Raw genomic sequence first — 13,394 nt, 5'->3', positions numbered from 1 at the left:
ACTCCTGGAGAATTACTAGCCTCTAGTCCAGAGCGAACATCCAAACAAAGCTGAATCCCATTGTCAGTGACAGACAGGGGTGGTGGCAGCTGCAGCAGAGTAGATTCACTCGCCAGCCAAGAGCCAAAGAGTGGCAGGTAAAAGTATCATGGCTTTTCCTTCAGGGCCCTCTATGTCTGGGTCATTGTCCAAGGTGCTGCCCAGGCTAGGGAGGAGCCATTCCCTCAGCCAATCCTTCCTAGAAATACTTTCGCAAAATCCACCGGAGGAATCTCTTAGTTGATTCTAGATCCAATCAAGTTGACAATCGAAAACAGCCATCCCACAGCATATTGGAAGTGTTTATGGACTGCAGCAGCTACAATTAAACTTTTAACTCTTTCTGTAGAACATAGCATATGTTTGGATATCTAAATGATAGGGTCCCTATTTATATAGTATTTTCACACACACACACACACACACACACACACAAAGTCACAAAATAATTAAATAAAAATATTAAGTAGCACTCTTTTACCGTCAACATGAGCTGCGTTCGCACCAAGACCGTGAAGAAGGCAGCCCAGGTCATCATCGAGAAGTACTACATGTTCCTGGGTAATGACTTCCACACCAACAAGCACGTGTGCAAGGAGATCGCCATCATCCCCAGCAAAAACCTTCGGAACAAGATAGCCGGCTACGTCACGCATCTGAGGAGGCGGATTCAGAGAGGTCCTGTGAGAGCTATCTCCATCAAGCTGCAGGAAGAAGAGAAGGCGAGGAGAGATAATTAGGCTCCTGAGGTCTCAGCCCTAGATCAGGAGACCATTGAAGTAGATCCTGACACCAAGGAAATGCTGAAGCTTCTGGATTTTGGTGGTCTCTCCAACCTCCAGGTCACTCAGCCTACGGCTGGGATGAATTTCAAAACACCATGTGGAGCTGTTTAATCCGTTATGCCATGTTTTCAATAAACCTGAAAACAAAACAAAAACAAAAACAAAAAAACTAAGCAGCATGGAAGCCATTTAGTAGGATAAGTGGCTGACATATTAAATGGCTTCCATGCTGCTTAGAATCTAGCATGTAAGAAATATTACAGGAGTGAGCAAAAATCTACTCACACTGGTTTTCTTCTGCCCTTAGTTCATCAACTTATTGTAGCCAACTAATGTAAGAGCCAATTATATGAAGGTGTCATATCATACTAAGTATCATGGCTGATCTTCCTACCGTAAGCAATTTTTCAAAGCACTTAATAAAGTATGGTTGGTCCTCTAAGTGAATGGCTGAGAGACCCAGTTGGTAATGGACACTGGGGAATCACACTGCGTGAGAATGATATCCACTGGAACGGAGGGAGCACTGACATTGCCGCTTACTCAGAGAGTGGCTGGGACCATGCGAACCTGAGTCCAGGGCTTGGTGAGGCATCAGGGGGCAGCAGGAACAGGACTCGGAGCACTCCCAAGACATGAGAAAGATGACTCCACATGAAATACAAATTGCCCTCTTCCGTTAGAAGAGAAAATCTGCACCTAAAAAACAGCCCACGTGGTTGAACAAACCTGTAAGACGGAAATGACCCATTCTTGTTAAATCTGTGCTAAATCAAAAAGGAAAATATAAACCCTGGACATTCTGCGTCCGCTACTTGGCCCTGGAGAGTAACCTAAATTTTTAATGCCTGATCTAAAATATTCATCATCACTAAAACTTAAAATAGACCAAGCTGGTGGTAATTGCAGCTGCCTGACACAGTGGTCCCCTCTGCCCCTGTGTCCCACGATCTAATGCTCAACCTTCCTAACGCTGCAACCCTTTAATACAGCTCCTTAGACTATGGTGATGCCCAACCATAGAAGTATTTTCATTGCTACTTCATAAGTGTAATTTTGCTAGTGTTACTAATGGTAATGTCATTGCTACTTCATAAGTGTAATTTTGCTAGTGTTACTAATGTTTTGGAGATGGAGGTTTGCCAAGGAGGTGATGACCCATGGTTGAGAACTGCAGGTCTAATGAACGAGGCTGTGGGAATCTGTTTCATTATTTCCTAAGTTAGAGGCAGGCTTTGCTCTATCAGTTTCCTGTGCACCCCCTCTTATCTTTCCTCTTCTACCTCTCCTGTCAAATTGGAGACAGGTACAGAGGACATGTGTCCACGTACATTTGTCTCCTAATTCCTTCTAATTTATGCGGGCACTGAGCACTACAGAAGCAAAGGTGTTTGATAACCAGCTCATTGGGCAGATGGGCCTGTGCCCACAGGACGCTTAAGAAAGAAGTTAACATGCAGGGTCCCCAGGGTAGTGTGAGGCCTTGGTGGCTTTGCTGAGTCCTGTGATGGGAGAGCTTCGTGATGTTTGTGAGAGAGCAGAGGCTCTAGCAGGACTGAATTATTTAAGCCAGCAGGTAATCGGGTTTTTTAAGTGATAAAGCAATCAAGAAGAGAGGCAAAAGAGTCAAACATGTCTGTCCGGAAAGCATGAAGCCAGAGGTACTAGGGAAATATTAACAGAAAGCTTTCCAAACCGGGCAATCATTTGCATAAGACGTAAGTGTTAGGTAGAACTGTACAAGTGAGAAGACTGAACTTCTCCTGGGAGGGGCAGCTGTTCCCACGTGTGCATTCTTCCCTGAAAGGAAGTACAACGGGGTGAAGATTGTTGGCCCAGCCTGAGTTCCTTTCAGCAGCCTGGTGTGACCGGAGGTGGGCACGGGCCATGGTGCTGCCTTTGTGCTTGTAGGAGGCGTGAAGCCTACTCCAGCAGCAGGCTGACAGGTTAGAAGGTGGATGGCCCTGCTACCACTAGGGCCTGACCTTGCCTAAGCAGTGCAAGCCCAAGCCCCTGAAAACCGTTATGGGTAGAGAGGTGCTGAGGCCCTGTGGCAGCAGCGGTACCCCAGGTAAAGAAGCTGTGTGTCTACCGAAAGATGCCTGTATATTACGGACGACTAGATGGGATAGCATCTTCCATCAGTGCCAGCCTACCCGCCATTGCCCTTTTGACAGTTTAAGGAGTGAATGTTTTGTGGTGCATTAGACTTTGCTAAGACCAGTTAAGGCGCTTGATTAGAACAGATGGTGGCAAACCTTCAGAGAGCCTGCTCCCCGTCTGTGAAAGTGTTTCATTATCTAATACTAACCCTTGAGTGTCTTAGAGATTTGGAAAAACATCTGGAAGAATAGTAAAAAACGGTAATCAAAGAGTCTGAACGAAGGCACCATATACTGGTGGAAAAAAGGCCCTTCCAGGAGCTACAAGGTTGTCGAATGAGAATTCCAGTGCCATAAGTGGGCTACCCCAGGAGTTATCGGCCAGAAAGGCCCTTGGTCTGGCAGATGACATCATACTTTGTTGTAGGACATGGAGAGATGAATCTGGGGCTGAACTTGAAGTTTCCTCCTTCTGAGTGGCTTCCAGGGTGGTGGGAGACGCTGTGTAGACCACTGGAAAACAATCTCAACGACAAGTCTGCTCCGTCACGGACTCTGTGCTATACAATCAATGTGACAGACAAGGTGTGCTCGCTAGAGAAACAGGCATAGCTTTCTGTAGCTATAACCAGCTGCTTTGGGGCTGGATTGAAGGCCTCAGGACAAAACTCATGTCTGGTATTATAAACCAGTACAAAATTTCATGGCTGGGGTCATGAACCCAGTGGGAAGCAAACTGCTATTGTTTTCCTAACTGGATGCAGTGCGCCTGTCAAACAGCTTTCTAGGCATTTTTATTTGTGCCTACTGTGTATTCCTACTGTATACTCCCACTGTATATTCCTACTGTATACTCCTACTGTGTATTCCTACTGTATACTCCTACTGTGTATTCCTACTGTATACTCCTACTGTGTATTCATACTGTGTACTCCTACTGTGTATTCCTACTGTATACTCCTACTGTGTATTCATACTGTGTACTCCTACTGTGTATTCCTACTGTATACTCCTACTGTGTATTCCTACTGTGTACTCCTACTGTGTATTCCTACTGTATACTCCTACTGTGTATTCATACTGTGTACTCCTACTGTGTATTCCTACTGTATACTCCTACTGTGTACTCCTACTGTGTATTCCTACTGTCAACCTTGGCCATGGGCATGAGTTTCCCCTTCCCAGTGGGTGGTAGCTTCAGCAGAGACTTATAGCTGCTCACAGCACTAAGCAGTGACAGTTGCTGTGGCCCAGGGGGCCAGTGCTCAGCCGCAGAGGATGAAAACCATCATACCTCTGTACCACCCTCCACAGCGCAGGGATATCAGGGAGGAGAGGCTGGCAGAATGCCAGCATTGCCAGAAAGGGCAGAGTGCTGCGAAGCTATTTCCTCCAAATTGAAACATACCCTCTTATAGGAGGTGGGGAGGTTATTAGGACTGAAGAAGATAACAGAATGTACAGTATTTGGGTCATTGTAAATATAATCAAGTTGAGATGAGGTCGTATTGAATCAGGATGGACCACAATCCATCTTAATGCCCAGAGAATGCCATTTGACTACAGAGGCAGAGACTGGGGAGACGCATCTATAAATCAACTCAGTCTATTATGGACCCAAGAAAACCCAGTTCTAACCACTGTCAGAAGAGAAAGTAAATCACAGCCCAGCCCTGTGTTTGTACCATGGCTACAAACATCCTAAAGAAACTACTACCAAATACTAGAACAATGCAGATACGAAGAACACATCATCAAGTTGGATTAATCCCAGCAGTGAGATACTGGCTTAACATTAGAAAATTAAAGATATTACTCACCACATTAAAGATTAACAGAACTATATAAGCATCTCGACATAATAAAAAACAGCATTTGATAAAGTTGTTACAATAACAACTCTTGGCAAGACAGACATTCTTAATTGAATACAGAATAGCCTTTAAAACCTCTAGCGAACACTATAACCTCATAAAACACTAAAAGAACCATTTAAGCCAAGACTGCCTGCCATCTGCAGCCATACTCATCATTGGTTAGACACCCTAATCAGTCCGATAAAGTGATAGATGGGAGATGGATGGATGGACAGATAATAGATGATAGGAATAAATGATAGATAGATAGATAGATAGATAGATAGATAGATAGATAATAGATAGGTGATAGATAGATAGATAGTTGATAGATGGTAGATAGATAATAGATAGATAGATAATAGATAGGTGATAGATAGATAGGTAGATAATAGATAGGTGATAGATAGATAGATAGATAGATAGATAATAGATAGGTGATAGATAGATAGATAGATAGATAATAGATAGGTGATAGATAGATAGATAATAGATAGGTGATAGATATAGATAGATGATAGATAGATTGATAGATAGATAGATAGATAGATAGATAGATAGATAGATAGATAGATAGATAGATGGTAGATAGATGGTAGATAGATAATAGATAGATAATAGATAGGTGATAGATAGGTAGATAGATAATAGATAGGTGATAGATAGATATAGATAGGTGATAGATAGATAGATAGATAGATAGATAGATAGATAGATAGATGAGGCATATGATAGATAGGTGATAGACAGACAGATGATAGATAAAATGCTTAAGAATTAAAAGGAAGAAATAGTCCATTCACGGATGATATGACCATATTAAGAATAAAATCTGAGTTAAGTGCTATGGTACACACCGTTTATCCCAGCACTCGGGAGGATGAGGCAGACAAATATCACTGAGTTCAAGGCCAGCTTGATCTACATAGTGAGTTTCAGGCCCACCGGGGCTATATTGTGAGACCCTACCTCAAAGAATGAATGAATGAATGAATGAATGAATGAATGAAGAATGAATGAAGTAAACCATTTGATGGGTAAGAGATTCTTAGCTGAATAATATAAAATCAAGGCATAAGAATCTACTGCATTTCCATTACCAACAGATAGGTAGGAAATATTTAATAAGTAAGGTCTGTGGAGATGGCTGAGTTGGTAAATGTTGTCAGGCAGGCATGAGGACCTGAGAGTCTATTCTCAGCATCTATGCAGAACGGAGTGGGAGACACAAGGAAACACAGCCGCATGTGCTGGTTCAACGCTGGGCAGGCAGAGACAGGAAGATCCTGGAGCTTGCTGGCCAGTTAGCCCAGCCAAATTGGTAAAGGGCAGGTTCAATGTGAGATAAGCAATAAAGGTCATGGAATATCATACATGAAGTTCAGTGGGATGGAACTTTTGTTGGGGACAAGGAAATGAGATTAGGAGGGCAGCCTAGGTAACCACATTACCTGCAACTTCCACCCTTCCCTTGGGGAAACCATGTTCTTATGCTGAGCTTTGTGAGAATGAGTGGGCCCGATTATTCTCTCTCATTACAGACATTGGGCTGCAATGCAAACTGTCTATAGAACTCAAACGGTTAATATCTCTGTGATGGCCAGGGCCAAGCGTACTCCAGAGTTGGTGCCTTAGGCACAATGACATCTTCAAGAGCTGGGATCCTCTCTGGTCTCCCACTTATTCTGCAATCTTCATGATAGCAACTAATTCGGAGTTACAAAATCAGAGACTCTCCCGTTAGAGATCAGAAGACTGTGTATTAATGGAGCCTTCTGATGTCCACTGAAATGCAGGGTTAGATCAGTTCCACTGGGGTCATTTAGACTAGGGGTGATTTTACATGCCTGAGAACACAGAGCGGAAAGGGGACACCCATATAAATTGAAACTCTTGAGAGCAAAAAAAAAAAAAATCTGCTACCAAATATCCATGAAGAATACAGGGACCAGAGAAGGGTCGACAGCCACAAAGGAAGCCAGATGTGAGTCCATTCAGGAGGCTAAGCGAGTACCACAGATGGGAGAGGCCTTTTCAAAAATAGCAAGAAAATGAGAAAGAGAAGTCACAGTAGCCCAAAGCCACTTAACTGATTAGGACTCATTTGTTGCAGATGAAGTAAAAAATTCATTTTCCCAAACATCGATCTAATAAATATGAAAAAAAGCCAACTCCTTCTTTTCCAATTACAAATATGCCCACGGGGTAATTGTAATTTTAAAGAGCCTTGGTGTGAACAATACAACTAATTCCCTTATGGTTGTTCTTCAGACTTAGATTAACTGAGATTCAACACAATCCACACCATAATTCCTCTTTATCGTGGTCATTGCTTTTCTCAAAAAAAAAAAAAAAAGAAGAAGAAGAAGAAAGAAAAAAGTTTACCAACGGTATCCAAGGTCAGACTTTTAACTACTGCTTTGGGAGTCTTCCAAGAAATGAATACCAAAAGACAGAAGGTAAATAATTTAAGGGTAAGTAACAGACTGTGGCAAGTATTTGCAACATGTAAAATAGAAATGGAGTTAATATTTATAATAAATAAAGAACTCCTATTGGTAAAAAGGAGAGAGAAGTAAACACAGTACAACCAAGAGCTGAGCAGGGTATTTATTCTCCCACTTGTTAATTACTCGTTATTTGATTTTATTTGTATGCTAACTCCACACTTCTCAGTAGTATGACCCGGAAACACTCTAACTTCCCATTTTCCCACCAAGCATAAGCAGACAAAACCAGAACCTGTTTCATAGGAGCTTTGTAAGCACCGAGCAACGGCATGTGTAAAACACAATACAGTGCAAAGTGCTCAAGACCAGCCGGTAGCTCGGGAGCTCCTTGTCCTGCAAAGTGGTGTCCTGTGGCGACACTGATGCGCTGGACATAAGGAAATGTCTCTTCAGCTCTTTCTCTTCTTTTCCACTTGGCGTGTCTGTATCTGAAAGGAGAAGGCTCCGGGACACTTTCCGGCATCTACTGCAGGTTGCCACTACTCCCATGGGCCTCAGCACTGCCTCCCCTTCCCACCTCTTCAGAAAGAATACCTGCTGGTTACTCAGTTATATATGAACAGAAATTAGTGGAGGGGGGAGAGACACCACTACTCCTATACCAGCTGTTTGTTTGTTTGTTTGTTTGTTAAAGATTTGTTTATTTATTTTATGTATGTGAGTACACTGTCACTGTCTTCAGACACACCAGAAGAGGGCATCAGATCCCGTTACAGATGGTTGTGAGCCACCATGTGGTTGCTGGGGTTTGAACTCAGGACCGCTAGAAGAGCAGTCAATGCTCTCAACCACTGAACCATCTCTCCAGCCCCCTATACCAATTTTTGTAGGGAAACAGTAAGACATTTGTTTCTCAGTATGGGACTCAGTGACCAAGATAACTCCCTGGAGGTATTCCTACCACAGTATTCCAGGATCTCATTTTTGTGGTAGATAGCTACCATTGTGAAAGAATCAGGAGAAACCGGGGGTGTTCAAACAATGTATCTGGAGGACAAGCCACAGAGCGCAAGGCTGATGCTTTTCGCAAACAATCAGGATTTGCCACATACTACGCACCATCGGTGAAATGACAGGGAAATTAGGTTTCCAGTCTCCTTGAAATAGAGCACGGTATGTCCAAGCCACCTGTGCTACAGAAGGAACTAGCTGGTTTGAGGACCCACGTTGTTGTCAAATGAACACTCAAAGCATCGAATGATACAGGTTATCTAACCAACAACACGTTTAATAGAATCAGTCTAAACTTGTTAGAACAATATTCGTTTGCTTCTTGGCTATTAAGTTATAAGTGCCCCCAGGTTTAGGGAAAATATTAAAACTTTTCAAAACGCTAGATATATTATTGTCTTATACGTTATGAGATTGGCACTCTATCAAGTCTCCAAAAAAAGAAAAGGAAAGGTAACAGCAAGGTAAAGATTGCATCCCATCAAAGAAAGACCAAGTCCACAGCTAAAAGTCGTCTGTGCACTTCAGCGTGAACAAGAATGGAGACTGGGTAAACGGAAACTGGGGCCTAGCCCAGTGACAAAAACCTGACCGGCATGTGCAGACGCGGTGCTCCATCCCAGCACCACACGAAAGGAAAAAGACTGGAAAAACTGATGCCATTCGATGCCAAAACCCCGGCCCTCCAGACTTAACCTGGGGGACTCACACAGCTTAGAAACATGTTTTATAATGGGGGGAAAATGTAGAAATATCCTAAACGTCCATTCATGGAGATGAACTAATACACTATGAAACACATATGTTATGAACATGTATGTTATGAACATGTATGTGATATGTATAATAATCTAGAGATATCAGAGTATAAAACATTTCTGTGTCATCCGTTTGGTCATTGGGGGGGTTCAGCACTGGATCCTCTGCCTAGAACCTCGCTCAGACTGAACGAGAGCTCTCCTACCAAGCTGAAACCCTGGCCCGCCTTTTAACTTAATTAAAAAAAAAAAGAAATGACTTTGATGGTCGCTCACCAAATTGCCCAGGCTGGTCTTTAACTGTCAATCTCCTTGTCTCGGCTGCCTGGGTAGCTAGGGTTATAGGCCTGCACCACCAGGTCCAACTCACAACGTCTTTCCAAGGAACATGATTCTTTTTTGTTTTCCTTGATTTCTTTTTTCTTTACTTTGTTTTTATTGGTTATTTTATTTATTTACATTCCAAATGTTGTCCCCCTTCCCAGTTTCCCCTCCACAAACCCCTATCCCACCACCACCCCCCTGCTTCTATGAGTGTGCTACCCTACCCACCTGCCTACTCCCTCCCACCTCCTCGTCCTGGCATTCCCCTACACTGGGGCATCGAGCCTTCACAGGACCAAGGGCCTCTCCTCCCATTGATGCCCGACAAGGCCATTCTCTGCTACATATGCAGCTGGACTCCCCATGTACTCCCGCCCGCCATGTACTCTTTGGTTGGTGGTTTAGTCCCTGGGAACTCTGGGGAGTCTGGTTGGTTGATATTGTTGTTCTTCCCATGAGCTTGCAAACCCCCTCAGCTCCATCAGTCCTTTCCCTAACTCTTTTATTGGGGACCCCGTTCTCAGTCCAGTGGTTGGCTGTGAGCATCCACCTCTGTATTGGGCATGCTCTGGCAAAGCCTCTCAGGAGACAGCTGTATCAGGCTGCTGAGGAGAACCGTAGACACTGAGCCATGCCTGGAGCCACTCATGCTACACAAGAAACCGCACTGTATATTGGGCTCAAATAGATGAGAGGTAGATAGACGACAGTACAGATATAGATACTAGTGAAGTATTCTGGAAGGATAACTTGGTCACATTGGGAATAAGAGCTAGAGTTCAGGGATGGAGAAAAGAGAACATGTTTCTTTAAAAAAAAAAAAAGTTCCATGCACACTTCGGCAGCACATATACTAAAATTGGAACGATACAGAGAAGATTAGCATGGCCCCAGCGCAAAGATGACACAAAAATTCGTGACGCGTTCCATATTTTTTCGTTGGGGCACCAGTGGAAGGGGAAGCCCTTGGTCCTTCCTGCCAAGGTTGGACCCCCCAGTGCAGGGGAATGTGAAGGGGGGCAGTAAGGAGAGTGGATGGGGGGAACACCCATATGGGGGAAGGGGAGCGGAGGGGAGTTTATGGACATGAAACCGGGAAAGGAAATAAGATTTGAAATGTAAATAAAGAAATATATCGGGTTGGAGAGATGGCTCAGCGGTTAAGAGCACCGACTGCTCTCCCAGAGGTCCTGAGTTCAGTTCCCAGCAACCACATGGTGGCTCACAACCATCTGTAATGGGATCCGATGCCTTCTTCTGGTGTGTCTGAAGACAGCTACTATATATATATATATATATATATATATATATATATATATATATGATCTTTTTTTAAAAAGAAAGAAATATATCTAATAAAAATTAATTCAAAAAAGTTCCTTTTTTTAACGAAATCAAAGAGGATTAATCAAAGTCTTAGTATCAAAGGACATTCTAGAAAAATGCTCAGGCCATATGCTATGAGGCTGTCCTACAGCATGTTTAAATGCCCCATTCTGTGGGGAAACTGCAATCGATCGGAGGAGGTGAGATACTTTTCTCCACTCCCAGGTTAGAGAGTGGCAGCACCATCACTGTCTCACATGGAAAGGTGAGAAAATGTATACATTCAATGCTTGCATGTGTCGTGGCAAAGTGAAACTAACCAGAAGCACACGACAGCCTATAAGTGTACAGTTTGGACACAAAAGCAGAACATGGGGATAACTTTTCCATCAGCGAGTTGAGAAAAAGAAAGGTAAAGTTCAATTTGGGGACAAGACAAAAGTTTCAACAAGCTATTCTGAGAACTGAATGCATGCTCAAGGGAATTCCACCGATGTGGTGTGCGTGCAGCTAGAGACCGCTCTGGAGGGAGGGCCACAGGGAAAGAAGTTATACCAGCTCCCGGTCCGCTCCTGCGCACTGGAGAGACCAGCCTCGCCACCCAATCCCAAATCCGCCCTCCAGAGTCATGCTGATTTTGGAAGGTTTCTTATTATTTTCAATATGTGTGGTGGTGTCTTCAAACCAGAGAGAATGATAAAGTTACTGTCATTTTCACGGTTGTTGTTGGTAAAAATGAGCCTGACCCGGAATAGCCCAACTAGTTTAGAAGCAGTGCACTCTCATACTCATTTCCTTCGGCCATTTTTGACGCTAACTAGATTGAACTTCAGTTGCCGAGCCGTGCATTGAGTGAGAGCGCCCTCATCAGGCCACAGCTGACGTGTGGTTATAGTAACAGTTCTAGACTGCTCCTGACCTTCCACAGTAGCAAAGCCCTGCGGTAATAAACAAAACTGCAGAAGTATATGTCAGCTTTCCAGAAACTTTCTCCAAAGCCATATTACCCGAATTATCACGTAACAAAGGCAAGGTAAAATTAGGGAAGATACTAAGGTTTAAAAATGTTTCTGTTTAAACCCCGCATCAGTGATCCGGAACACATCCCTTAAGTCTCCCTTTTCAGAATTAGATCATTTTGAAGTTCACTTTTTAATTACATCTTGTTTATAAGGTTTTGAAACCTTAAAGCCCACCCTTAGTATTATACCTCCTCCAACAGGGCCATATCTACTTTAATAAGGCCACACCTCCTAATCCTTCCCAAACAGTTCCCCCAACGAGGAAGTATGTATTCAAACATACACCTATGGGCACATTCTCATTCAAACTACTGCCCTGAGCAAGTTCTAAGTACAGTTACAAAACTGTTGGCGCCTGCCAAGGTATGTGTACCACCATTACACCTGTAGGGACATCATGCCACACTGGATATCGTTTTAGTTCACAGGCATCAGAGTTGGTTAAAACTAGTTACTTCCAGTCCTTGGAGGCTTTCCTGGTATCTTCTGTCCATGAGAGCTAGACCTCAAGGAGGAAGCTTTTAGGTCAGATCCAGTTCAGATCCTCTAAATCCTGTGTCCAAAGTATCATAGTATCATGGTATCTTCAGTCATCTGAATAGGCCTTACTTCTGAATACATACTGCCACCTCCCAGTGTGCCATCAGCTGTCACTTAAGCCTTTAGCACATGGATCTGTGTAGGATACTGTTCCAAAACAGAGCAAGCTCCTTATCAAAGTTTTGATGTCTGTTTATTTTCTGAGAGACAAAAGGAAGTTGAATTCAGAGGGGAGGGGGAGGCAGGGAAGATCTGGGAGAAGTTGAAGAAGAGTAAACCATAATCAGAATATATGGTATTGTTATGATTTTAATGAAAATGGCCCCCATAGGCTTATAAGGAGGGGCACTATTTGGAGGCGTGGCCTTGTTGGGATGGGTGTGGCCTTGTTGGAGGAAGTGTGTCACGGTGGGGGCGGGCTTTGAGGTGTCATATGCTCAAGCTAGGCCTGTGGCATTCACTCCTGCTGTCTGTGGATCAAGATGTAGAACTCTCAGCTCCTCATCCAGCACCATGTCTGGCTGCACCCTGCCATGCTTCCCTCCGTGATAATGGACTGAACCTCTGAACTGTAAGCCAGCCAGCTAAATGTTTTCCATTATAAGCGTTGTCATGGCAGGGTGTCTCTTCACAACAACAGAAACCCTAACAAAGACATCATCCAAGCGCTACAAAATACACACTCTTCTACACAGCTCATGGAACTGTCTCCAAAGCAGGTCATATAATATGATATAAAACGAGCCTTAACATGTACATGAAATTATTTCTTCTACTCAAAATGGTACCATCATGATGTAGTTGGGTTCACTCCAGCAGAGCAGGGATGACTCAAGACACACAAACGAATCAAGTGCAATGTGTCACATAAATGAAGTCAAAGACACACACCCCATTCCTATTCAGTGCACTGCTTGAAGTCTTAGCTGGAGCCCAAAGAGGAGAGAAGCAAGCAAAAGAGAAGCGGGAAAGAAGCAAAAGTGTAGGTATTTGCAGATGGTGTCTTATGGATGTTATTTTTGAAGAAGACAGGCAGTCGGAAGGGTGGGTCTGGAAGGGATTAGGAGGGAGTACAGGCGATGGACGTGCCCAAATACATTGTGTGAAGTCCTCAAAGAATCTAAACACCACATTATAAGTTTTGGAACACTTTAAAAAAAAACTAGAAATAGATCTGTCAT

At 43.4% G+C, this 13,394-nt stretch overlaps 1 non-coding gene and 1 pseudogene across 1 annotated transcript; both read left to right on the top strand.

Moving 5' to 3' along the window:
• The first annotated feature begins 527 nt into the window (after nucleotides 1-527).
• On the top strand, nucleotides 528-935 carry Rps17-ps12 (ribosomal protein S17, pseudogene 12; annotated as a pseudogene).
• Nucleotides 936-10,156: 9,221 nt separating this feature from the next.
• On the top strand, nucleotides 10,157-10,261 carry LOC120096741 (U6 spliceosomal RNA). The gene has a single exon (XR_005493580.1). It is a non-coding gene; the product is annotated as a U6 spliceosomal RNA (small nuclear RNA).
• The last annotated feature ends 3,133 nt before the right edge of the window (nucleotides 10,262-13,394 follow it).

This window comes from Rattus norvegicus, chromosome 14, assembly GCF_036323735.1.
Source record: "Rattus norvegicus strain BN/NHsdMcwi chromosome 14, GRCr8, whole genome shotgun sequence".
Classification (NCBI taxonomy): Eukaryota; Metazoa; Chordata; class Mammalia; order Rodentia; family Muridae; genus Rattus; species Rattus norvegicus.
The sequence above is the reverse complement of the archived record's forward strand: the minus strand, read 5'-3'. Positions and strand labels throughout refer to the sequence as shown.